Source organism: Dasypus novemcinctus, chromosome 23 (assembly GCF_030445035.2).
Source record: "Dasypus novemcinctus isolate mDasNov1 chromosome 23, mDasNov1.1.hap2, whole genome shotgun sequence".
In the NCBI taxonomy this organism is placed as follows: Eukaryota; Metazoa; Chordata; class Mammalia; order Cingulata; family Dasypodidae; genus Dasypus; species Dasypus novemcinctus.
The window spans coordinates 71601862-71628374 of record NC_080695.1 but is presented as its reverse complement, the minus strand read 5'-3'; the positions used below and the strand labels follow the sequence as shown (position 1 = coordinate 71628374).

Here is a 26513-nt window from a genome sequence, read left to right as displayed (position 1 = left end):
CCTGGCAATGGTATTGCTGGGTCCCATGACAAGTCTATATTCAACGTCCTTCGGAACTACCAAACAGTCCTCCACAGTGGCTGTACTATTCTGCATTCCTACCAACAGTGAATAAGTGTTCCCATCTCTCCACATCCTCTCCAACATATACAGTTTTCTGACTTATTAATAGCAGCCAGTCTAATAAATGTGAAATGATATCTCATTGTAGTTTTGATTCAGCATCAATTTTTTTTTTTTTAAAAGATTTATTTATTTATTTAATATCCCCCCCTCCCCTGGTTGTCTTGTTCTTGGTGTCTATTTGCTGTGTCTTGTTTCTTTGTCCGCTTCTGTTGTCGTCAGCGGCACGGGAAGTGTGGGCGGCACCATTCCTGGGCAGGCTGCTCTTTCTTTTCACGCTGGGCGGCTTTCCTCATGGGCGCACTCCTTGCGCGTGGGGCTCCCCCACGCGGGGGACACCCTTGCGTGGCATGGCACTCCTTGCGCGCATCAGTGCTGCGCATGGCCAGCTCCACACGGGTCAAGGAGGCCCGGGGTTTGAACCGTGGACCTCCCATATGGTAGACGGACGCCCTAACCACTGGGCCAAAGTCCGTTTCCCAACATCAATTTTTAAAAAGACATTGAATTACCAAAATTTAATTTGTCAAAAATTAGTTAACCATATTTTTGTGGGTCTATTTCTTGACTCTATTCCATTGACCTGTGTATCTGTCCTTTAGCACAGGAGTCGGCAAACTTCTTCTGTAAAGGGCTATTCAGCAAATTTTTAGCCTTTGCATGCCAAGAGGCAAATTGAGTATCTATAGGGACTTAAGAGACAAATTTCCACATTTTTAAAATGCAATTAAAATAATAATTGAGTTCAGTTCCTTTTTGTAATATAGATCTAATGAGAAGAATATAATTCTTTGTTTTTTTTAAGATTTATTTTATTCATTTATACTCTCCCCCCCCACCCCCACACGGAGCTTGCTGTCTACTCTCTGTGTCCATTTGCTGTGTGCTGTGTCCACTCGTCCTTCCTTTAGGGAGGCACCCAGAACCAAATCCGGGACCTCCCATGTGGGAGAGAGGTGCTCAATTGCTTGAGCCACCTTAGCTCCCTGCTCTGCTGTGTCTTCCATTGTCTTTCCTCTTTGTGTTTCCTTGTTGTGTCATCTCGCTGTACCAGCTCCCTATCTTGCTCGTCTTCTTCAGGAGCTCCAGGGGACTGAACCCAGGACTTCCCATGTGATAGGCAGGAGCTTGATTGCTTGAGCCACATCTGCTTTTCCTGTAATTCTTTTTTATGGGAAAATGGTTTTTTTTTTTGTTTAACCTTTTATTAAAGAAAGATTCAAATAGCCTAAAAAATAGAGTAGCATTGTGAATTCTTATTGACCCATCACAAACCAATCTTGTTTCATTTATCTCCTTCTTTCCTCTTTCCCCTTTTATGGTGATTCAGCCATTTTTTTTTTCTTTAATAAACACTCCTCAGATTGTTCAAAGTCTTTGGTTAATTTCCATAGTCCTAAAAAACCTGAAAAAGTTGATTTTGACAATATGCAGGTGTCTTTCTTTGTTACTTTTGTGGAGGAGAGGGTTTCCTGAGGTCTTTACTTCACCAATTCTGCTGACATCTTTGGCCAGGATTGGAACAAATCCCAAGCAACTTATCTTTTCACCCACAAGTACTTAAGGGTATAACTAGCATGTAAATATATTTTTTCAGCTTAACCAAAATATCATTATTACATGTAACAAATTTAACAATTCCTCAATGTCATCTCATTCCCACCAAGTCCATGTTCAAATATAACCATTTTCTCAAAATATCTTTTCTTTACAGTCAGTTTTTTCAATTCAGACTCCAAACAAGGACTACACATTACATTTGGTTGATATGTCTTTTAAGTCTCTAATCTTTAACAGTTAATCTCTATCAGTTCTTTTGACTCCATTTTAAATAATTTTTTGGTTGAAGAAAGTAGACCATTTGTATGGAATTTCCCCACATTCTGAATATGGCTTATACCATATTTGCACTATATTTTAACTAGTTCCTCATCAATTTAAAAACAGTTTCCAGGCAAGGACCCAAGAAATTAGTGGTGTAAATGGTCTTTAATTAGATTGCCCCTTCAATTTAGTACATTTTAAGGATTTTCCAGGATCAGGACATGACCTGAATGCTTTCCCCACCACTACTGGTAGCTATAACTCCTAGGAATGGACTACTTATTATTGCTTCTCTTTTCTTCCTTACCTTCAGAACCCAACTTAAAGGTAGACTCCTTAGGGTCACCTTCCTGACCCCATTCAGCCTACAAGAATTCACTGCCTTCCATCTTGACTGTCCTGTCCTATACTTACGACATGGCACTGGAATTGTCTGTCTTTTCTATTGACAAGGAACTCCTTTGGATCCAATTTATTCTGTGCTTAGAAGCTGGTAGAAATGCAGGGCTGTTACCATTTGTTGTATGACTATGTGGTCTGTTGACTGAGTTATGGGTTCTTCCATATTGCCCATGTGGGATAACATTTTGATTAATTGGAGTTGTCTAGAGTTACTATTACCAAAATAGATTGTAAATATTCATCTGTTAATGTAATCTGTTATGAGATTTTATGTATTTCATCTTTGAATGTCTTTTCACACACATAGCTGTTGCCCAAAATTGGTATCAATCCATGAACATATGATTTTAATTGAACATATTCGTGGCTTGGAAGGCACTTATGGAACTCTTGTAGATTCTACTCTTGATATTCGCCTTTTGGTATGTCATTACAATTTCAGATCATTCACTTCCAATTGACAGTTGGATGGAAGCTCTTCAATTACACAGTTAAATGGATTTTGAAATATGTAAATTTCTTTTGCAGTTGCATTGAGGTCTGAAGAAATGTTGCTGGAACTGTAGGTTGAGCTCAGGAGATGTATCCTCTGCAAATTTATTTGGGTGTAGAGCTCATAATTCTTGTTTTTAAATTTGTGACATAAAATGTTTAAATTGACTTCACATTACTTCAATTTAAACAACTTTGGTTGTCATTGAAATGATTGTAGCCCAGTGTAAGTTTTGCAAATAAACACTGTTTTGTCTTGTAATTTTAGGCTGAATTCATTAGGAAACATCATCAAATCAGTAGTAAAAGCTGATTTCCCAAGTCTTTCAGTGTTAGATAATAGTACTTGAGGACGCTTCCTCCAACTATTAAAAAGTGTAAAAAACATTTTTGGTTTTCAGGCTGTACAAAAACGGGGTCATATTTAACCTGTGGGCCATAATTTGCCTGCCTGTGCTTTAGACAGTACCACCTGTCTTGATTATATATTGTATAGTAACTCTTGAAATCAAGTAGCGTGATTCTTCTAACTTTATTTCTTTTTCAAAATTTTGGCTGTTCTAGTTCCTTTGACTTTTTATATGATTTTTTAGAAGTCAGCTTTTAATTATCTACAAAAGATTCTACTGAGATTTTTATTGGGATTGTTTTCAGTCTATAAATCAATTTGGGAAAAATTGTCATCTTAACAACATCGAATATTCCAATCCATAAATATGGTATACCTTCCCATTTATTTGTCAGTTTTTTTCCTCAGCATATGGATTCTGCAATATTTTGTTAAGTATTTAATTTTTTCAGTGTTGTTGTAAGTGGTACTTGTTTTAGTTTGCTAAAGGCTGCCAAGGCAATACACCAAAAAATGGGTTGGCTTTTATAATGGGGTTTATTAACTTATAAGTATACGGTTCTGAGGCCATGAAAGTGTCCAAATCAAGGCATCATCAGGAGAAGCTTTCTCTGCAAGCTGTGAGCAATTGAGGCACATGGCAGCACCTGCTTGTTTCTCCCTGTCCTCTGGGCTTCATTGTTTTCAGCTTCTGACTTGAGTGGTCTCCTCTCAGCTTCTATGTTTCATTGATTTCCGCTTCTGTCTCCTGGGACTTCCTCTCTCAACTTACGGCAGTTTCTCTTTCTGAGTCTCTGTGTGTTTCTCTCACTCATAAAGGACTCCAGTAAGAGTATTAAGACTGAACCTGGATCACAAAATCTAATCAAAGGCCTGTAACTGAAGTAATTTAATCAAAAGTTCCCACCAACATTAAGTTTACACAAACAGGAATGGATTAACTCTAAGGACATGATCTTCGGGGGTCCATCCAGCTCCAAACTGTCACACTACTTTAAAAAATTTTTGTTTTCCACTTGTTCATTACTAGCTTGTAGAAATGTAATTGATTTTTTTTTATAATGACACTCTTTTGACCTTGCTAAACTCACTTATTAGTTGTCAACTATTTTTTGCGTGTGTGGATTTCTTGGGATTTTCTATTGAGAAAATCATGCCGTCTGCAAAAGCCACAGTTTCATATCTTCCTTTCCAATCTTTTTTTTTTTTTTAAAGATTTATTTATTTATTTAATTACGCCCCCTCCCCTGGTTGTCTGTTCTTGGTGTCTATTTGCTGCGTCTTATTTCTTTGTCCGCTTCTGTTGTCGTCAGCGGCATGGGAAGTGTGGGCGGCGCCATTCCTGGGCAGGCTGCTTCTTTCTTTTCACGCTGGGCGGCTCTCCTCACGGGCGCACTCCTTGCGCGTGGGGCTCCCCCACGCGGGGGACACCCTTGCGTGGCACGGCACTCCTTGCGTGCATCAGCACTGCGCATGGGCCAGCTCCACACGGGTCAAGGAGGTCCGGGGTTTGAACCGCGGACCTCCCATATGGTAGACGGACGCCCTAACCACTGGGCCAAAGTCTGTTTCCCCCTTTCCAATCTTTATGCCTTTTATTTCCTTTTCTTGCTTTATTGTTCTCACTAGGACTTCTTAGTATAGTGTTGAGTAGGATTGGTAAGAGTGGACATCTTTGATTTGTTTCTAGTCTTAGGGGGAAAGCATTCGATCTTTGACAAGTAAGTATCATGTTAGCTCTAAGTTTTTTGTAGATGCCTTTATCAGGTTGAGGAATTTCTCTTTCATTTCTAGTGTGCTGAAAGATTTTATCATGAGTGAGTGCTGAATTATGTGAAATTTTTTTTCTGTATCTGCTGGCATGATCATCTGTTTTTTTTCTTTAGCCTCTTAATATGGTGAGTTACATGATTGGTTTTCAAATGTTGAACCAGCCTTGTATTCCTGGGATAAACCTCACTTGGTCATAATGTATGCTTCTCATATATTGCTGGATTTTATTGGCTAATATTTTGTTGATGATTTTTTTTTGACTCTATATTCATGAAGGATATTAGTTTATAGTTTTACTTTCTTGCATTTGTTTCTTGTAATGCTTGGTGTCTGGATAATTCTGACCTCTAAAGTTGAGTTAGCAAGTATTCCCTCCTTTTTTTATTTTCTGGAAGAGATTGTGTAGAAGTAGTATTATTTCTTCTTTTAAAGGTATGTTAGAATTTGCCAATGAAACCATCTTGGCCTGGAGTTTTTTTTCTTGGAAGATTTTAAACTATAAATTAAATTTCTTTCATAGATATAGGAATATTCAGGTTGTCTCTTTTTGTGTGAGTTTTGGTAGTTTGTGTCTTTCAAGGAAATGGTCCATTTCATCTAAGACTAAGCGTCAATACTGTTTGTTGCTAATATTGATAATATTTCTTCAGTTGATTTGAAATACTACCTGTATCTATCATATACTAAAATCCCATATGCTCTTGGGTTTATATATAGATTCTCTTTCCTTTTTTATTGAGCTCTGTTACTGTACTATTACCATATTGTTTTGATTATTGTAGCTATATGGTATCTTTTAGTATCTGGATAGTTTCTGCTCATTATCTGTCTCTTTCAGAATTTTCTTGGCTGGTCTCTTGGAAGCTCTATCCTTCATCTGGACTTTAGAATCAGTTTGCCAAATTTAAAAAATCTCATTGATATTTTAAGGTTATGTAAAATTTGTATATTTAGAAGAATTAATATCTTAACAATATTACCTCTTCCTATACAGGAAGGAATTAAATTTCTCCAATTACTCACAAATCTTATGTCTCTTGGTAGAGTTTTATAATTTTCTTCACAGAGGTTTTACATAATTCTTGTCACATTTATTTCTAAATGTTTTCTTGTATTACTATTGTGAAAGTGATCTTTTCCTCACTTTTGGGAGGAAAAGAGGTGTTTTGTTTAGGAAAGCTATTAAATTTTTTTTAGCACTAATTTTATAGCTATCTACCTTACTGAATTCATTTACTCTTTCTTGTGGTTTTTCATTTGTTCTCTTGGGTTTTCTGTGTATACAATTTTCTAATGTGCACATAATCATAATCTAATCCCCCCTTTACCTATATACATGCCTCTTGAGTCATTCTGTCATCTAACTGTAGTAGTGTAGGGCCACTAAGAGCTTATATGGCATACTGTGTCTGTGAGGAATTGCCAAAGCATGATACGCATGGCCTTCCCAACCAGTTAATTAAATAAATTCCAACGGTACAGACCAATTAGATAAAGACACCACCTTTGAGCAGAACAATTAGCAAAAGGCATCTTTCCTCCCAGCTGTCCAACCTTGTACCAGAGTGCATGGTTTGGTGAGTGGAATATAAAATGAATCTTAGTCTCTCTCTCTACTCTCTCTCAGCCCCTCAGCCAGGTGCCCTTATGTAGGGAACAACTCTCGCAACTGGACCCAGTGCCTCTGAGATAGTATTTCCAGAAAAATATTTAAAAAATAATGTTGGGGCTGGCATTCTAGTCCTGTTTCTCTCTTAACCGTGAATGTTTCTAGTGTTCACCAGAAAGTATCTTTGCTTTTGATTTGAGATATTTTTTTTTTTAAGCAGGTTGTAAATGAGTCTTTTCCTAATGATTAAAGTGAGCAAACAAACCAAAAACATCCAGGAATAGATGTTGGATTTTATCAAATGCCTTTCTGGAATTTATTGATATGATAATATGTTTTTACTCCTTTGACCTATTAATATGGTGAATTATATTAACAGATATCATATGGAAAAAACAGTGAACCATTCTTATATTTCTGAAATGAGTCTCGTATTTGCTCATGGTGTATTACACATTTAATGCACTTCTGGATTCTATGTGTTATCAAAGATTTTTACACCTCTCTAGAATGAGATTTGGTTTTAGTTCATTTTAAAAAATTTATTATGGTAGCATATATATAATGTGAAATTTTCCATTTTAACCACTTACAATTCACAGTAATTACATTCACAATGTTGCACTGCATTACATCCATTACCAATCTTTTCCACCACCCTAAACAGATACTCTACCCTGATCCTCATCCCTAAACTGTCTCTGGTAACTTGTATTCTAATTTCTAATTCTTTGAATCTATCTATTCTATTTATTTCATATAAGTGAGATCATATCAATATTTATCCTTTTGTGTCTGGCTTATTTCACTCAACATGAAGTCTTCACGTTTCATCCATGATGTAGCATATATCAGAACTTCATTTCTTTTTATAGCTGAATAATAATTCCATTATATGTATTGACCAGGTTTTGTTTATCCATTTGTCTGTTGAGGGATATTTTTGTTGCTTCTACCTTTGGCTACTGTGAATAATGCTTCTGTGAACAATTTGGTGTGCAAATATCTATTCAAGCCTCTGCTTTCAATTTTCTTGGGTATATACCTAAAGTGGGATTGCTGGGTCAGTATTTTACTTTATGAGGAATGACCAAAATATTCTCCACAGAAGCTGCACCATTTTACATTCCTACTACCAGTGAATGAGTGTTCCTATTTTCCCATGTTCCAACACTTGGTATTTTCTGTGTGGTTTTTTTGGTTGTTTTGAGTAATAGCCATTCTAGTGGGTGTGTGAAGTGGTATCTCATTGTGTGTGTGTGTTTTTTTAATTCTACTGTATGGAGTAGTGTAAAAATTTTTTTAAATTACAGAAGTTGTGAGCTTACAAAACAATCATGCATAACATGCAGAATTCCCATACATCACCCCTCCACCAACACTTTACATTGTTGTGGAACATTTGTTACAGATGAAAGAACATCATCAGCCTATTACCACTAATATGGTACATAGCTTATATTTGGTATATATTTTTCCATACACCCCCTGTTATTAACACTACATATTAGTATTGCACATTTGCTATATTTCATTTAAGAATACTCTCATACTTGTATTATTAACCACAGTCCATCTTCTACTACATGGTTCACTGTGTTATACAGCCCCATGCCTTGTACAGTCTATCCAAAGTGTATACTCAGTGGCTTTCACTTTCATCATGGTTGTACAATTATAGCCTTAGTAAATTTTTTAATGTTTTCCTTAGTTCAAAAGAAAAAAATCCCATACCCCCCTATTATTGAAATTTAGTGTTGCTATATAATACCTTCTTTGACATTGATGCAAGAATATTATAATATTGTTGTTAACCATAGTCCATAAATTAATTGTATTTTCCCTGTGCATCACCTCACCAGTCTTACCGCCTTGTAATAGTGATGCACATTTGCTGTAGTTCATAGAATAACATTCTTGTATTTGTACTATTAACCACAGTCCTCATTCACTTCCAGGTTCACTGTTATTTTGTCCCTAGATTATTCTCTAGCTTTCTTTCAATTAACATTTATGTCCCTATATTACCCCTTTCAGCAATAATTCCATTTATAAACCAGTTGTAGTAATTATGCTCACTATAATGTGTTACCATCAACTCTATCCATATTCACAATTTTATAGTCAAGCTAAAAATTCTATATACATTAAGCATCAGTACCCCTTCTCAGTCCCTATGCTATCTCCTAGTAACTTACGCTCTAGATTTTATCTCCATGTGTTTATTCTTCATATAGTGAGACTATAAAATATTTGTCCTTTTGTTTCTGGGTTATTTCCCTCAGCCTAATGTCCTCAAGGTTCATGCATGTTGTCATATGTGCCCCAATTTTATTTCTTCTTACAGCAGCATAGTATTACAATGGAAATCCATCATATGTATGTACAACATTTTGTTTATCCATTCATCGGTTGATGGACACTTGGGTTGTTTCCACATTTTGGCAGTTATGAAAAATTCTGCTATGAACGTTGGTGTGCAAATGTCTTTTCATGTCACTGTTTTCAGTTCTTCTGGATATAGTCCTAGTGGAGGGATTGCTGGATCATATAGCAATTCTATATTTAGCTTCTTGAGGAACAGCCAAACTGTCTTCCTTAGAAGCTGCACCATTCTCCAGTCCCACCAACAGTGATGGAGTGTTCTATTTCTCCACATCCTCTCCTGCACTTATTTTCTGTTTTTTTTTTTAATAATGGCCATTTTATGAGGTGTGAGATGATAGCTCATTGTAGTTTTGATTTGCATTTCCCTAATAGCTAGTGATACTGAATATTTCTTTCACGTGCTTTTTCACCATTTGTATTTCCTCTTTGGAGAAATGTCTATTTAAGTCTTCTGCCCTCTTCCAAAGATATTTTTCCCTATTGAGTTGGTTGTCTTTCATCTGCTTAACAAAATAATTTGAAACAAAAAGTGTCTATAATTTCGAGAAAGTACTGTTTATTTTTTCTTTAATTGTGTGTGCTTTGGGTATATGGTCCAAGGAACCACAACCTACCACAAGGTCTTGAAGATGTTTCCCTACATTTTCTTCTGGGAGATTTATGGTTCTATATGGTTTTATATTTAGGTCCTTGATCCATTTTGAGTTAATTTTTATATAGGGTGTGAGATAGGGGTCTTCTTTCTTTCTTTTAGATATGAATACCAGTTTTCACAGCACTGTTTGTTGAATAGGCTGTTCTGATCCAGCTGAGTTGTTTGCCATCCTTGTCAAAAATAATTTGACCAGGGAAGCGGCTGTGGCTCAATCAGTTGGGCTCTTGTCTACCATATGGGAGGCCCTGGGTTCGCGTCCCGGGGACTCCTTGTGAAGGCAGGCTCAACCGTACAATGTGGAGAGCTGCTGGCCTGGGTGCCACGGCGTGCTGCCCCACCCACCAGTGCCGTGGAGTGCTTTATATCCTTGGTTAAATTTATTCCTAGATATTTGATTCCTTTACTTGCTATTGTAAGTGGAAGTTTTTTCTTGGTCCTCCCTCCCCCCATGACTCCTTATTAGTGAATAGAAACACTACTGATTTTTGCCTGTTGATCTTGTCCCCTTCCATTTTGCTTAACTTCTTTATTAGCTCTAGTGACTTAGTTGTAGATCATGTCACTTGCAAGTTGTGAAAGTTAGACTTCTTCCTTTCCAATTGAGATGCCTTTTCTTTTTCTAACCTAACTGCTCTAACTAGAACTCGTAGCAAAATGTTGAATAAAAATGATGACAGTGGGTATCCTTGTCTTGTTCCTGATCTTAGAGGGAAAGCCTTTTTTTCACCATTGAATGGGATGTTAGCTGTGGGTTTTTCATATATACCCTTAATCATGTTAGGGAAGCTTCCTTCTATTCCTGTCTTTCTAAGTGTTTTCATCAAGAAAGGATGCTGGATTTTGTCAAATGCCTTTTCTGCATCAATTGAGATCGTTGTGTGGTTTTTCCTCTTTGATTTGTTAATATGGTGTATTACATTAATTGATTGTCTTAGGTTGAACCACCCTTGCATGCCTGGGATAAAACCCTTGGATCATGTTGTATAATTCTTTTGAGGTGTTGTTAGATTCGATTTGTAAGTATTTTCTTGAGAATTTTTACATCTACGTTCATTAGAGAAGTTGGTCTGTAATTTTCTTTTCTTGTAGTATCTTTGTATGACTTTGGTATTAGGGTAATGCTGGCATCATAGAATAAGGTAGTATTCCCTCCTCTGTAATTTTTCAGAAGAGTTTGAACAGGATTGGTATTAGTTCTTGGAATGATTGGTAGAATTCATCTGTGAAGCCATCTAGTTCTGGACTTTTCTTGGGTGGTTTTTGATGACTGGTTCAATCTCTTTACTTGTAATTGACCTATTGAGGTCTTCTATTTCTTCTAGAGTCAGTGTAGGTGATTTGTGTGTTTCTAGGAATTTGTTCATTTCATCTATGTTTTCTAACTTGTTGACATACAGTTTTCATAGTATCCTCTTATGATTCTTTTTGTATTTGCATGCTCAGTAGTGAGGACCATCTCTCATTTCTGATTTTATTTATTTGCATCTTCTCTTTTTTTTCTTTGTCAGTCTAGTAAGAGTTTGTCAATTTTACAGATCTTCTCAAAGAAACAACTTTTGGTTTTGTTTATTCTCATTCTCAATTTCATTTATTTATGCTGTAGTCTTTGTTATTTTTTTCTTTCTGCTTGCTTTGGGATTAGTATACTGTTCTTTTTCTAGTTCCTCCATACATGCATCTGGGTGTTTGATTTTAGCTCTTCTTTTTTATTGTAAGCATTTATGGATATACATTTCCCTCTCAGCACTACCTTTGCTGCATCCCATAAGCTTTTTCGTTCGTTTGGCAATTTATTTTCAAAAATTTCTTGATGTATATCACTCATACATAAACAATAAGTATATAGTAATAGTTGAGAACCTACAAAACAAAAATACATGACATCATATAGGGCTCTCATTTCTCACCCTACCACTAATACCTTGCATTGTTGTGAAACTTTTTTTTTTTTGGAAACATTTTTAACTAATGATGAAAGAGCATCCTCAAAATATTACTGCTAACCAAAGTGTCCTAAATTTGTTGTATTTTTCCCCCAACCCATCCTATTATTATTATTATTATCATTTATACATAAACATACATAAATAATAAGTGTATAGTAAAAGTTACAAAGCAAAGATGCATAATGTCATACAGGGGTTCCATACATCAACCCACCACCAACACCTTGCATTGTTGTGAGACATTTGTTACAAATTATGAATGAATATTGTCAAAATTTTACTACCAAGTATAGTTCATATCTTACATTTGGTGTATGTTCCCCCAACCTACCCTATTACTATTTTTTGAAACATTTTTATTACAGAAGTTGTGAACATTTGTTACAGATTATGAGATAATATCATCAGACTATTGCCACTTACCATGGTCTATAGCATACATTTGGCATACTTTTTCCATATTCCCCTATTATCTTAGGCATAGGTGTATGAATATTACAGTATTGCTGTTAACCACAGTCCACTGGTCATTCCAGTTGTATTTTTCTCATGTTTCTTCACTTTTCCACCACCCTGCAATAGTGATGTACATGTGCTCTAGCTCACAAAGGACAATTTTGCATCTGTACCAACAACCACAATTTTCATCCACCTCTGGGTTTACTGTGTTATTCAGTCCTTTGATTATTCTCTACCTTTCTTTCAATTGACATTTACACCCCTAGATACACTTTCCAACCACATTCCCATTTGTAATATGCACTATAACGTGTTGCCATCAACTCTATGCATTTCCACACTTTTACAGTAAAGTTAATTAAAACTTCTACATTCATTAAGCATCAGTAGTCCATCTTAGTCTTCCTCTTATTTCCTTTAAGAATCCATCACCTACCATCAGGTTTTGGAGATGTTTTCCTACATTTTCTTATAGAAACTTTATGGTTCTTCAATATTTAGGTTTTTGATCCATTTTGAGTTAACTTTTGTATAAGGTGTGAGATAAGGGTCCTCTTTCTTTCTTTTGGCTATGGATATCTAGTTCTTTCAGCACCATTTATTGAATGAGCTGTTCTGCCTGAGCTGGGTGTGTTTGACAGGCTTGTCAAAAATCACTTGACCATAGATGTAAGGGTCTGTTTCTGAACCATCAGTTTGGTTCCATTGGTCTATGTGTCTGTCTTTATGCCAGTACCATGCTGTTTTTACCACTGTAGCTAGTTAATAGATTTAAAGTCCAGAAGTGTGAGTCCTCCAACTTTCCTTTTCCTTTTTAAGATGTTTCTGGCTATTTGGGACACTTTACCCTTCCAAATAAATTTGATAGTTGTGTTTTCCATTTATTTAAAAAATGCTGGTAGAATTTTTATTGGGATTGCATTAAATCTGTATATCAATTTGGGTAGAACTGACATCTTAATGATATTTAGTCTTCCAATCTGTGAGCATGGAATGTTCTTCCATTTATTTAGGTCTTTTAAAATTTCTTTTAACAATGCATTGTAGTTTCCTAAATACAAGTGTTTTACATCATTGGTTAAGTTTTATTCCTAAATATTTGATACTTTTAGTCGCTATTGTAAATGGAAATTTTATTCCTGACTTCCTTTGCTGATTGTACATTGCTTAGTATCTCTTAAAGTATATTTCATCTGATATAAGTATAGCTACTCTGGCTTTTTGTTTTGTTTTGTTTTGTTTACTGCATGCATGAAATATCTTTTTCCAGCCTTTCACTTTCAATCTGTTGGTATCCTTTGGTCTAAGGTGAGTCTCTTGCAGAAAGAATATAGGCGGCTCATATTTTCTTATCCATTCTACCTTTCTGTGTCTTTTGATTGGAGAGTTTAATCCATTAACATTCAATGTTATTACTGGAAAGGCCATTCTTATTTCACCCATTTTAACCTTTGGGTTTTATTTGTCATATTTTATTTTCATCTCTTTTGAGACTTTTAGGTACTTTTCCTAGTATAATCCTTATTTCTAGACTCTCTTTGAAGCCTCTCTCTCCTGTCTTTTCTTTTCAGACTGTAACACACCCTTTAGTATTTCTTGCAAGGGCAGTCTCTTGGTTACAAACTCTCTCAGTTTCTGTTTATCTGTGAATATTCTAAACTTGCTCTCATTTCTGAAAGATAGTCTTGCCAGAAAGAAGATTCTTGGCTGGAACTTTTTCTCTTGCAACATCTTAAATATATCATATTACTGTTTTCTTGCCACCATGGTTTCTGATGAAAAATCAGCACTTAATCTTATTGGATATCCCTTATATGTTAAGCAATGCTTTTCTCTTGCTGCTCTCAGAATTTTATCTGTCTTTGGCATTTGACATTCTGATTAGTATGTGTCTCAGTGTTGGTTTATTCAGATTTATTCAGATGGGAGTACATTGTACTTCTTAGACATGGATATCTATGTCCTTCAATAGGGTTGGGAAATAGTCTACCATTATTTCTTCAAATATTCCTTCTGTCCCTTTTCCCTTCTCTTTTCCTTCTGAGACATCCGGGAGATGTATGTTTGCACGTCTCTTATTGTTTAGTCCCTTGAGACCTTGTTCAATTTTTTCCATTCTTTTCTTCCTATGCTCTTTTGTATGTTCACTTTCTGAGGCTATTTCTTCAAGCTCACCAATCTTTTCTTCTACTTCCTCAAATCTGCTGTTATATGATTCCAGATGTTATATGATACTTTTAATTTTACTTATTGCACCTTTCATTCCTGTAAGATCTATTTTTTATGTTTGCTTTCAATTTCTTCTTTGTGCTCATCCAATGTCTTTTTTTTTTTAAGGTTTATTTAATTTATTTACTCCCCCCTCATTGTTTGTACTTGTTGCCACTCTCTGTGTCCATTTGTCATGTGCTTTCTGTGTCTGCTCATCTTCTCTTTAGAAGACACTGGGAACCGAACCTGGGACCTCCCATTGGAAGAGAGGAACCCAATTGCCTGAGCCACCTCAGCTCCCTGGTTTGTTGTGTCTCTCATTGTCTTTCCTCTTTGTGTCTCTTTGTTGTATCGTTTTGTTATATCAACTCACTGTGCTTGCCAGTTGTGCCAGCTTTCTGTCTTGCTCATCCTCTTCCTGTGTGGTAGGTGGGAGCCTGATCACTTAAGCCATATCTGCTTCCCCCAATGTCTTCTTTTTTTAAAAAGATTTATTTTTTTAAATTTATTTCTCTCCCCTTCCCCCCATCCCCACCAGTTGTCTGCTTTTTGTCCATTCGCTGTGTATTCTTGTGTCTGCTTGTATTCTTATCAGCGGCACTGGGAAACTGCGTCTCTTTTTTGTTGTGTCTCTTTTTTGTTGCGTCTCTTTTTTGTTGTGTCATCTTGCTGCGTCAGCTCTCCGTGTATGTGGCACCACTCCAGGGCAGGCTGTGCTTTTTTCACGTGGGGCAGCTCTCCTTGCAGGGTGCACTCCTTGTGCATGGGGCTCCCCTACACGGTGGACACCCTGTGTAGCATGGCACTCCTTGTGCGCATCAGCACTGTGCATAGGCCAGCTCCACATGGGTTAGGAGGCCCTGGTTTTGAACCCTTGGACCTCCGCTGTGGTAGGCTGATGCTCTGTCAGTTGAGCCAAATCTGCTTCCCCCAATGTCTTCTTAATATCCTTAATCTCTTTAGCCATTTCATTAAATTTATTAAGAATATTTGTTCAAACATATGTGATTAGTTGTATCAACTCCTTTATATCATCTGGAGACTTATCTTGTTCCTTTAACTGGACCATATCTTCCTGTTTCTTGATATGGATTGTAATTTTTTGTTGGTGTCTTGGCATCTGGCTTACTAGATGTATTTATTCTGGGTGGAGTTTCTCTCTTTAGTTTAGGGCTTTCTTGCCCTTTCTCCTTTGCCAGTTGTGTGGTAGTAACCGAGGATGTATTTGTGCTGTAAACTGTGGAGGCTCAAGCTGCCCGCATTGCCCCAGGGACCAATGAATCTTCTCCCAACTCTCTCCTTTGCTAGGGCTAGGGACAGAGTCACAGCCATGAGTAATAACTCAAGTCGTGCAGGCCTGGAGTGTAGTTTCCCGAAGAAACTGATGAAGCTTCATGCTCCTTCCTCCCCTGCTTGGGGTGGGGATGGAACTGCAGGTATGGGCAGCAGTCTATGCCATGCAGATCCAAGATGACTGCAGTTGCCCCAGTAGACTTCTGAGTATTCAGTCTATGCCAGCTGAATGTACCTGAAGTTACCTGGAAAGGTTGGTGCGGGTCCTGCCAGCTTCCTCCCTGCCTGAGGTGGGGCTGAACCCTAGGCTAGGGCTGTAGTCTGATCTGGGTGGAAAGAAGCCAGTCCCTACCATCGCTGTGATTTTCAATCAGCCCGACTTTCTCTCATGCTGGGAGCAGAATCAAAATGAAAGCTACTGGCCATTTTGTCCAAACTTCAGCTGTTCTTAGGGTTATACTTTAGCCAGTCAAATTTACTAATCGGTAGCTGAAGTCGGTGGCCAACCGTTTCTTTCTCCCCTGTTTGGGGAAATGGAGTTTCCAACTCCAGCCACAGAATGGCTCCTCAGGCGGCTTGTGCTGCCAGAGTAGGATGAGCATCTGCCTCCACGGTGTGGCTTCTGTTTTCCTGGAGAGGCTGGTGCAGGTCTCCTCAGCTTCCTCCCTGCTGGAGGTGCAGCTGGGCCTTATGCTAGAGCTATAATTCGATCTGGATGGAAAGAAGTCTGTACCTGCCAGCACTGGTTTTCAGTCTGTTCCACTTCTCCTCATGCCAGGGGCAGAGTTACGATGGGGGTTCCCGCCCTCTTTCTGAGTTGGACAGGTTCAAACTTTAGTTCTTCTTAGGATTATACTTTAGCCCATTGAATTTACCTAATCAGTAGCTGAAGTCGATGCCCCTCTGTCTCTTTCTCCCCTGTTTTGGTAAGTGGAGCTTCCCAATACCTCTGGAGATGGCTTGTGCCACCAGTGGAGGATGGGCACCAGCCTCTGCAGTGTGGAATGCTCTATTTACTAATCTCTGCAGATGGGCAGTCTCTTCCTTCCATTCTTTCAAGGATGTTGCAGGATGCTCTTCTGGTCTTCTGGAGCCCCCCAAACAGGTGCTTTAGATAGCTCTGGGTGTTTACTAACTGCCTTGTAGTATAAGCTTGCTCATGGAGCTCCTTATTCTGCCACCATCTTGCTAGTTGTCCCTTATAAGTTTTGATATGTTGTGTTTTCATTTTCATTTATCTCAAGATATTTGCTGCTTTCTCTTTGAATTTCTTCTTTTTTTTCAGGATTTTCTTAAATTTCACTTTTGCATGTTCTGCACATTTTACATCTTTCTATTACAGATGAATAAATTGAGTCTCTGACTCAATTTGACTTATCCCAGTTAATACTTTTTTTTAACCTGACTGCATGAGGAGTAGATGGAAAGAACAAATGAGGCATGGTCATTAATAGGATAGTCACTCTTAAATAATATTAAGTTAAAAGGAAATTTTAAAAAATGACATGCTTTTAAGCCTTTCTTTTGGTAGAATCTGTTTCAGACCACTGCCCTGGAAAAAAAGCAGAAAAACTCTTGGTTGTTTTAGTGGGGTAGGGAGTGGAGGGAGCAGGGCCAGGATGCTAACTCAAGTCATATTGTATAAGTGTAATATATACTGTAATATGCTTGATAAAAGGACCTAGGGATCTTAAAAGAAAAGGTCATTGTGTTACAATCTGATTAAAAAAATATATATATTTTTAGAAAGTACTGGGGATTGAACCTGGGACTTTGTAATGCGAAGCAGGAGCTCAACTACTAAGGTATACTCACTGTACAATCTGTTTTTTTTTTTAAGGAGACACCCACAATTGAACCTGCCTCGTATGTGGGAAGGAGGCACTCAACCAACTGAACTGTGCCTACTCTATAATCTGATTTTAATGGCAATCTAAAGGGAAAGCTATGATCTTCTCCATTTGAACCTTGACTTCAATCCTGTGTGTTTCCTACTACCTTAGACTACTCCTATCCCTCGGTTCCAGTGTATACTTTTACCCCTCATTTATTGGCTCCTTTTTCCGTCCAGCCTACACCAGCCTCAAACAAATACAGAATGTGTTCTGCTGAGTATTGGCTTGAGTTCTTCTCTAGACGATCCAACTTGTGATCACAGTATTATCTGAGGAGGAAGGTGTATGCTAGAGATAGCATATGCTACCACAGCATTTTTGTATTTGTTTAAAAAATATTAGGGGAACCAATGTGGCTCAGTGGTTGTGTGCCGGCTTCCCACATATAAGGTCTGGGGTTCAATCCCCAGCTCTGGTACCTCAAAAAAAAATTAGGCCCTGGTATCCCCCATTTCTCTCTTCTTATTTCCACTAGCCTTTGACACCACTAGCCTTTGGCATTCAGTAATAGGCATGAGTTCAAAGTGTCATGTGCATCTCTTTTGCCTGTTTTTGAGCCATTAAGGAATAGTATGCTTCAGAGAGCACTGACCAGGAAGATCACATCAAACCAACGGTGGTAGAACTTGAACTGTAGTTCTCCAGAGACTTCAGTGATTATGGGCTGGTATTCTAGAGGCATACTCATTCAGATTAGGAGCACAGAGGAGATGAAGTACATATCCTTTAGCTGTGCTAATAGCAGGACAATGACATTTAAGGACTTCTAGGAATGGCATAGAAAAACTTGGTAAGAGTGATCAGCAATCCTCTAATGGATGTGGCAATGATTATTCCAAACAGAATGAAGGAAATGTACTGGGACCAGAACTTCACATCAAATTGGATTCTCAGATGATTCACAGTGATCTCAATGCCTCTTGTGACAGGATCAGTTTTCCCAACTCAATCAAAACTGGTATTCATGGTTGCCATGACAATTTTCCAAACATAGTAAGTGGAAAAAAAGTAACTCAGAATTTTAAAATATGTTCCCTTGAAAGTTTTAGGGTATTTATTCTTATATTAAATTTTTAAAAAAATTAAGCTCTATTTTGTACAGTTAGTAATTGAAAATACAAACAATAATTAAAAAATAAAAATAAAATACAGTTGAATAAAAACATACATTTCTCAATTGAATGTAATGGGTACATATAATTTTTTTTTGAACCGTGCAATATGTTACACAATATATTTAGTTCAAAATAGTGCAGTCATACAGTATTTGTCTTTTTTTGTCTGGCTTGCTTCACTCAACATAATGTCCTCCAGATTTATCCATATTGTTATATGCTTTATGACTTCATTTTTTCTTACAGCTGCATAATATTCCATGGTGTGATTGCACCACAGTTTGTTTATTCATTCTTCTGTTGATGGACACCTGGGTTGTTTCCAACTTTTGGCAATTGTGCATAATGCTGCTTTGAATGTAGTTGTGCAGATGTCTATTCGTGTCACTGTTCTCAGTTCTTCTGGGTATATACCCAGTAGTGGTATTGCAGAGTTACTTGGCAAGTCTATATTAAGCTTCTTTAGAAACTGCCCAACCGTCCTCCCCAGTGGTTGTTCCATTCTGCATTCCCACCAACAGCGAGTAAGTGTCCCTATCTCTCCACATCCTCTCCAACTCTTGTAGTTCTCTTTTTAATAGTGGCCATTCTGACAGGTGTGAAATGATATCTCAATGTAGTTTTGATTTGCATTTCCCTAATCATTAGTGATGTTGAGCATTTTTTCATGTGTTTTTTTTGCCATTTGTATATTTTCTTTGGACAAATGTCTGTTCAGGTCTTTTGCTCATTTTTAAAATTTATCCCCCCCACCTTGCGGCTTGCTTGCTGTCTGTTCTCTGTGTTCATTCACTGTGTGCTCTTCTGTGTGTCTGTATTTTTTATTTTTATTTATTCCCCCCCCCTTGTAGGTTGCTTATTGTCTGTTCTCTGTGTCCATTCGCTGTACGCTCTTCTGTGTTTTTACTTGTCTCCCTTTTTTGTTGCATCACCTTGCTGAGGCACTTCTCTGCAGTGCTTGTGGGCCAGGCAGCACTCTGCAGCACTTGCAGGCCGGCGGCACTCCGAGGCGCTGGGGCCAGCGGCACTCCGAGGCGCTGGGGCCGGCGGCTCTCCGCAACATGCGGGCAAGTCTGCCCTCACAAGGAGGCCCCAGACGTAAACCCAGGGCCTCCCATATGGTAGACGGGAACCCAACTTATTGAGCCACAGCCACTTCCCCTGCCCATTTCTTAAGTGGAAAGTTTGTCTTTTTATTGTTGTGTCATGACATCTCTTCATATATCAGCCCTTATGGGCCATGTGGTTTGCAAATATTTTCTCATTTTAGGGTTTTCTGTTCTTTCCTTGATAACATATAGATGAACTGTTTCCAGAAAAAGCTGCCTGCTTAGTTCTTTCAAAGCATGCACTTCCTGTTAAATAAGAGTTAAGATTTTACTTCCTCATGCTGAAGTGGTAACACTCTTTTTCATTTCCCAGAATCCTGAGGGTTTGTTATGCACCTCTCCCTTCTGAAACATATTTCTCCATGCCATTGCCATCCTTTTCTTTTTGCTTATGATCATATCCATGGTTTCGACCAGTCTCAATTCCAGGACTAGACTATCTGTGTCAGTCACATTCTTGAGGAAGTAGGACAGGTTAAGGGCAATTAACAGCACCGAATCCAGAAAGAAGGGCCATAAGAGTCAGCCCAATCACACCTGCCTGGCTGATGAGCTGTTCTGTGGACAAGACCCTGTGTTTTGGGCTGAGAATAGGAAATGGATCTCCTAGTTTCCAGAAGAAATACATGAAGGTCAACAATAAGAGACAGGAAAAAAACACTATTTATGCAGCAGTTGGATGTTGCTGATGATAAAATAGCCAATGTAAAAGGCACCATGAAAACCAGGATCAGCAGATTTACATACAGGTTCATTTTCCAGGGAAAGTAATGGGAACTACTATTTAGAACACCTCAGATTTCAAAGATAACAAGTTCAAACATGGAAGCTCTCTGAAGTGAACTCAGCAAATACCTCTGCACCCAGATTCAGAATTTGACAACGAACCAGTGAGTCCTCCACATGTCCCCAGGAGTCAGACCCAAGGACATAAATGGGTTAAAAGTGAAAGGTTGAAAAAAGATATTCCATGCAAACATTAACCAACAGAGAGTTGGGGTAGCTCACCCTGTGCCTGGAACCACACTTTTCCTCAACCTGTGGGTCAGCAGTGCTGTAGTTGGGGAGCTTTGGGGACTGCTTCCTTCTCGAGGCACTGGCTCTCAGAGCTGAGGCCAGCTAACTCCTGGGAGTTTGTCCTAATGCTTTAGTTTATCAGGAAACTCATGGCAAAGTGCAAGGAGGACTTGTACCTCCCCTTCCCACTCCCGGATGCCACTGCATGCTTGGGCCACTGACCTGCTCACACAGGTGGCCTTCACCTGGGGACTACCACTGGGAAAATGTAGTTCCTTCTTTGACCTACTGATTGTTAAGAAACCTTTATATATTTCTGCATTTTCCAGTTCTCCGTCTGTTATTGATTTCCAGCTTCATTCCATTATGGTCAGAGAAAGTGCTTTGTATAATTTCAATCTTTTAAAATTTATCGAGAACTATTTTGTGACCCAGCATATGGTCTACCCAGGAGAACAATCCATGAGCACTTGAGAAAAATGTATATCCTGCTGTTTGGGGCACAGTATTCTTTTTTTTTTTTTTTCACTTTAAGATTTATTTATTTCTCCTTCCCCCCATTGTCTGCTCTCTGTGTCCATTCACTGTGTGTTCTTCTGTGTCCACTTGTATTATCAGGTGGCACTGGGAAACTGTGTCTCTTTTTTGTTATGTCACCTTGCTGCATCAGCTTTCCATGTGTTGCATGCTTTAAAATTCTTCTTTAGGCTCACCAAGTGACTTCTTTTTTTTTTAAATTTAATTTTATTTATTCATTATTTTTAAAAATATTACATTCAAAAAATATGAGGTCCCCATTCACCCCCACCGCCCCCACCCCACCACTCCCCCCACAGTAACACTCTCCCCCATCATCATGACACATCCATTGCATCTGGTGAGTACATCTCTGGGCATCGCTGCACCCCATGGCCTGTGGTCCACACCATAGCCCACACTCTCCCATGTTCCATCCAGTGGGCCGTGGGAGGACATACAATGTCCGGCAATTGTCCCTGCAGCACCACTCAGGACAACTCCAAGTCCCGAAAATGCCTCCACATCTCATCTCTTCCTCCCATTCCCCGCACCCAGCAGCCACCATGGCCACTTTTTCCACACCAATGCCACATTTTCTCGATTATTAACGACAGTAGTTCATGAATAGAATATCATTAAGTCCACTCTGATCCTTACTGTATTCCTCCTTCCTGTGGACCTTGGCTTGGTTGTGTCCATTCCACATCTATGTCAAGAGGGGGCTTAGATTCCACATGGATACTGCATGCAATCCTCCTGCTTTCAGTTGTAGGCACTCTAGGCTCCATGGTGTGGTGGTTGACATTCTTCAACTCTGTGTTAGCTGAGTGGGGTAAGTCCAATAAATCAGAGTGTAGGAGCTGAAGTCTGTTGAGGCTCAGGGCCTGGCTATCATATTGTCAGTCCAGAGATTCAAATCCCCTAGATATATCTTAAACTCCAGCACCAACTACAATTCCAATAAAGTAGCATGAAAGGCTTGTGAAAAGAGATCACATCTGAGTCCAGCTCCATCACGCAGAAACACCAGCTCCAAAGAAGGGCCAACTGACATGGCAGTGAACTCCATCTGCCATGATCATAGAACCTGTGGGTCTCTTTAGCCCTCAAAAGAACCAATACCTGGGGTTGTATCTACTTTATCTGTCTCTGAGACTCTGCTCAGGTGTGCATAAGGGCAATCCTTCTGACAACCTCCAGACTCTTTTTTAGAGACTCGTAGCCATATAAACTCATTTGTCCTTTCCATTTCCCCCTTGCTTTAGGTCAAACAGCATTTTTAACTCCTGTTATTATATGTAGACAGGGATATTCTGCTGGTCCGCGTTGAACCTTTAATTCAAGGTCATTTTCTAGTTACATCATCAGCTGGTACTTGGTAGTGATCCCTCGGTGCCAGGGAGGCTCATCCCTGGGTGTCATGTCCCACGCTGGGGGGAAGGCATTGCATTTACATCCTGAGTTTGGCTTTGAGACTGGCCACATTTGAGTAACACTGAGGCTGTCAGGAGGGAACTCTTAGGCATAGTGCTGCTTAGGCCTTGTTCTTATTTCAGGTGTATAGGCTCACAAGCATAGTCATTAGTAATAGGGGGTCACTGTTGGACCCTCATTCCTTGCCATTGCACCTGGGGGACTGCTGCTGCTCCCCTAGGGACCACGACAGAGCCCCCCCCCGCCCCGGCCAGGAACCCAGTACCCCCCGGCTATTGTTTTTAATTGTTTCCACTATGAGTATATCCAAACATTTCCATGTATACAGGTCACATGCCCTGTATAACTCCCTGTCAACCATATATCGCCTGTCAATAACATCCCATACCAGTATTCCTCCGCTGCCATTGTTGATCCACTCTGTGATCCAAAACTTCCTGAAAAGTGAAGCCCAATATAAAGTCAGGTTCCCTTAATAGTAAAATGGAATATAGAGATGAGTTTAAAGGTTAGATATAGAATACATATTGATTTGGAAAAATTCTACATCGTATCTTTTTCTTTTCTTTTTTCCCTAATTATTGAGCTTCTCTTCACAAGAGCCTTAGATCACAGTAATTCATATATACAATATACAGTACTCCCACATATCCATTATAAAACCTTTTCCCTTCCACAGCGATAATCTTTTCACTTATTCATATCATATTTACTGAAACTGATGTACAGATATTGAGACAATAGCTTTCAAACAAGGTAACATTTGTGTTTACATTGTGGTTTATACTTTAGGCTATACAGTTTTCTAAATTTTTTAGTTATCCTATGTTTTACATTATGGTTTACATTATTAGTCTGTCGTTGTCCCCTATATGTTTTTGGTGTAATATTACGTGTTTTATATCCATCCTTGTGTACTCTCGTGAAACACTTCTTTTGCCCTCACATTTACTTTGGTTCCATCTATTCAATATCTATTTCCCCCTCCCCTTGGGGCCCACAGTGACAGTCAATCTTCATTTCTTGAGGAGCCGTGTTCAGAGATACTTGCAACAGTGTTGAGGGCTTGACTTGCTCAACTGCCCTAATGCCCTGGGAGCCACCATTTCTCTTGAGAGATACAGTTCCCTCTATTTGATGGCATTAGTCCTCCCCACGTTGTGGGTCTACCTTCACTCTCATTATATGGGTCTCTACCCAATGGTATAACCCACTCTGGCAAAATGAGCATTCAGATATTCCCTAGGAGTCTGTCCTGCGTCAGATTATCCCCTTTGAGTATCTTAAACAGGTAACTTTCCTAATTATATTTTGAAAAGATTTTCTCAGCATTATACTCTCAACCAACACCTGACAATCTCCTATGTTCCTGTGTTGCCCCACCCTCCCCCCAATTTCTTGGGCAGTAATTACCCGTCTGCTCATCCCTAGCCCCCTCAAACCGCCAAAGCTCCACCCAAAGGTAACCCTATGCCCCCATTTTAGCCCTTCCTTGTACACATACTTACCTCCAGCTTATCATAGATTTCACCCATGTAGATGTCAGCTTACATCCTTCCTCTATCCCCTGATTTCCTGTAAGCCTATCTTCCAGTCTCTAGCTCTCTGAGGCAGCTTGCTTATTTCATATCATTGAGGTCATGTAGTATTTGTCCTTCAATGCCTGGATTGCTTCACTCAACATAAGGTTCTCAAGATTCATACATGTTATCACGTGTGTTTGTAGTGTATTTGTTCTTAAAGCTGAGTAGTATTCCATTGTATGTATATACCACATTTTATTGATCCACTCATCTGTTGATGGGCATTTGGGTCAATTCCAACTTTTGGCGATAGTGAACAATGCTGCTATGAGCATTGGTGTGCATATATCGGTTTGTGTCCCTACGTTCAGCTCTGCTGGGTATATACCCAGCAGTGGAATTGCTGGGTCATATGGCAAATCTGTGGTTAGCTTCTTGAGAAACTGCCAAACTGTCCTCCAGAATGGTTGGATCCTTCTGCATTCCCACCAGAAGTGGATGAGTGTTCCCATTTCTTCACGTCCTCTCCAGCATTTGTATTCTTCTGTTTTTTTCATAGCTGCCAATCTTATGGGAGTAAGATGGTATCTCATTGTAGTTTTGATTTGCATTTCCCTGATAGCTAAAGATTTGGAGCATTTTTTCATGTACTTTTTAGCCATTTGTATTTCTTCTTTGGAGAAGTGTCTGTTTAAATCTTTTTCCCATTTTTTAAATGGGTTGTTTATCTTTTTATTTTCAAGATATAGGAGTTCTTTATATATGCAAGTTATAAGTCTCTTATTGGATATATGGTTGCCAAATATTTTCTCCCATTGTGTAGGTTCCCTTTTTACTTTCTTGACAAACTCCTTTGAGGTGCAGAAGGCTTTAATTTTGAGGAAGTCCCATTTATCTATTTGTTCTTTTGCTGCTCGTGCTTTTGGTGTGATGTTCATGAAGCCATTTCCTTTTACAAGGTCTTGTAGATGTTTCCCTACACTGCTTTCCAAGGTCTTTATGGTCTTGGCTCTTATATTTAGGTCTTTAATCCATCTTGAGTTGATCTTTGTATAAGGTGTGAGATGGTAATCCTCTTTCATTCTTCTACATATGGATATCCAGTTCTCCAGGCACCATTTGTTGAATAGGTCATTCTCTCCCAGTTGAGAGGGTTTGGTGGCTTTATTGAATATTATATGGCTATATATATGAGGTTCTATATCAGAACTTTCAATTCGATTCCATTGGTCTGTGTGTCTCTCCTTATGCCAATACCATGCTGTTTTCACTACTGTAGCTTTGTAGTATGTTTTGAAGTCAGGTAATGTGATTCCTCCAATTTCGTTTTTCTTTTTCAATATGTCTTTGGCTATTCAGGGCCTCTTTCCTTTCCAAATAAATTTCATAGTTAGTTTTTCTAGTTCCTTAAAAAAGGCTGTGTTGGTTTTTATTGGGATTGCATTGAATGTGTAGATCAGTTTTGGTAGGATAGACATCTTAATAATATTTAGTCTTCCTATCTATGAACAGGGAATATTCTTCCATTTATTTAGGTCTTCTTTGATTTCCTTGAACAGTCTTGTATATTTCTCGGTGTATAAGGTTTTTACATCTTTAGTTAAATTTATTCCTAAATATTTGATTTTTTTATTTACTATTGGGAATGGTATTTGTTTCTTGATTTCCTCCTGATCTTGCTCATTATTGGTGTACAGAAATGCTACTGATTTTTGCGCATTGATCTTATAACCTGCTACTTTACTAAACTCATTTATGAGTTCTAGAAGCTTTGTTGTAGACCTCTCAGGGTTTTCCATGTATAGGATCATGTCATCTGCAAATAATGAAATTTTGACTTCTTCCTTTCCAATTTGAATGCCTTTTATATCTGGTTCTTGCCTCAGTGCTCGAGCAAGTACTTCTAAGACAATGTTAAATAGAAGGGGAGAGAGTGGGCATCCTTGTCTTGTTCCTGACTTTAGAGGGAAGGATTTTAGGATTTCTACATTGTAAACGATGTTGGCTCTGGGTTTTTCATATATACTCTTTATCATGATCAAAAAATTTCCTTGTATTTCGATTTTTTGGAGTGTTTTTATCAAGAAAGGGTGCTGTGTTTTGTCAAATGCTTTTTCTGCATCTATAGATATAATCATGTGATTTTTTTCCTTCAATCTGTTTATATGATGTATTACATTGATTGATTTTCTTATGTTAAACCATCCTTGCATACCTGGAATGAATCCCACTTGGTCGTGGTGTATAATTCGTTTAATGTGTTGTTGAATACGATTAGCAAGTATTTTGTTAAGTATTTTTGTGTCTAGGTTCATTAGAGAAATTGGTCTGTAATTTTCCTTTCTTGTGGTGTCTTTGTTTGGCTTTGGTACTAGGG

At 38.5% G+C, this 26513-nt stretch overlaps 1 protein-coding gene and 1 pseudogene across 1 annotated transcript in view; one reads left to right on the top strand and one right to left on the bottom strand.

Annotated features, from left to right (window-relative positions):
• Nucleotides 1–26513, top strand: part of LOC101411420 (ATP-binding cassette sub-family A member 17-like) — a 258746-nt gene that overhangs the window by 15733 nt on the left and 216500 nt on the right. The gene's annotated exons all lie outside the window — the stretch shown is intronic.
• Nucleotides 17939–20286, bottom strand: LOC101410973 (Golgi pH regulator-like; annotated as a pseudogene).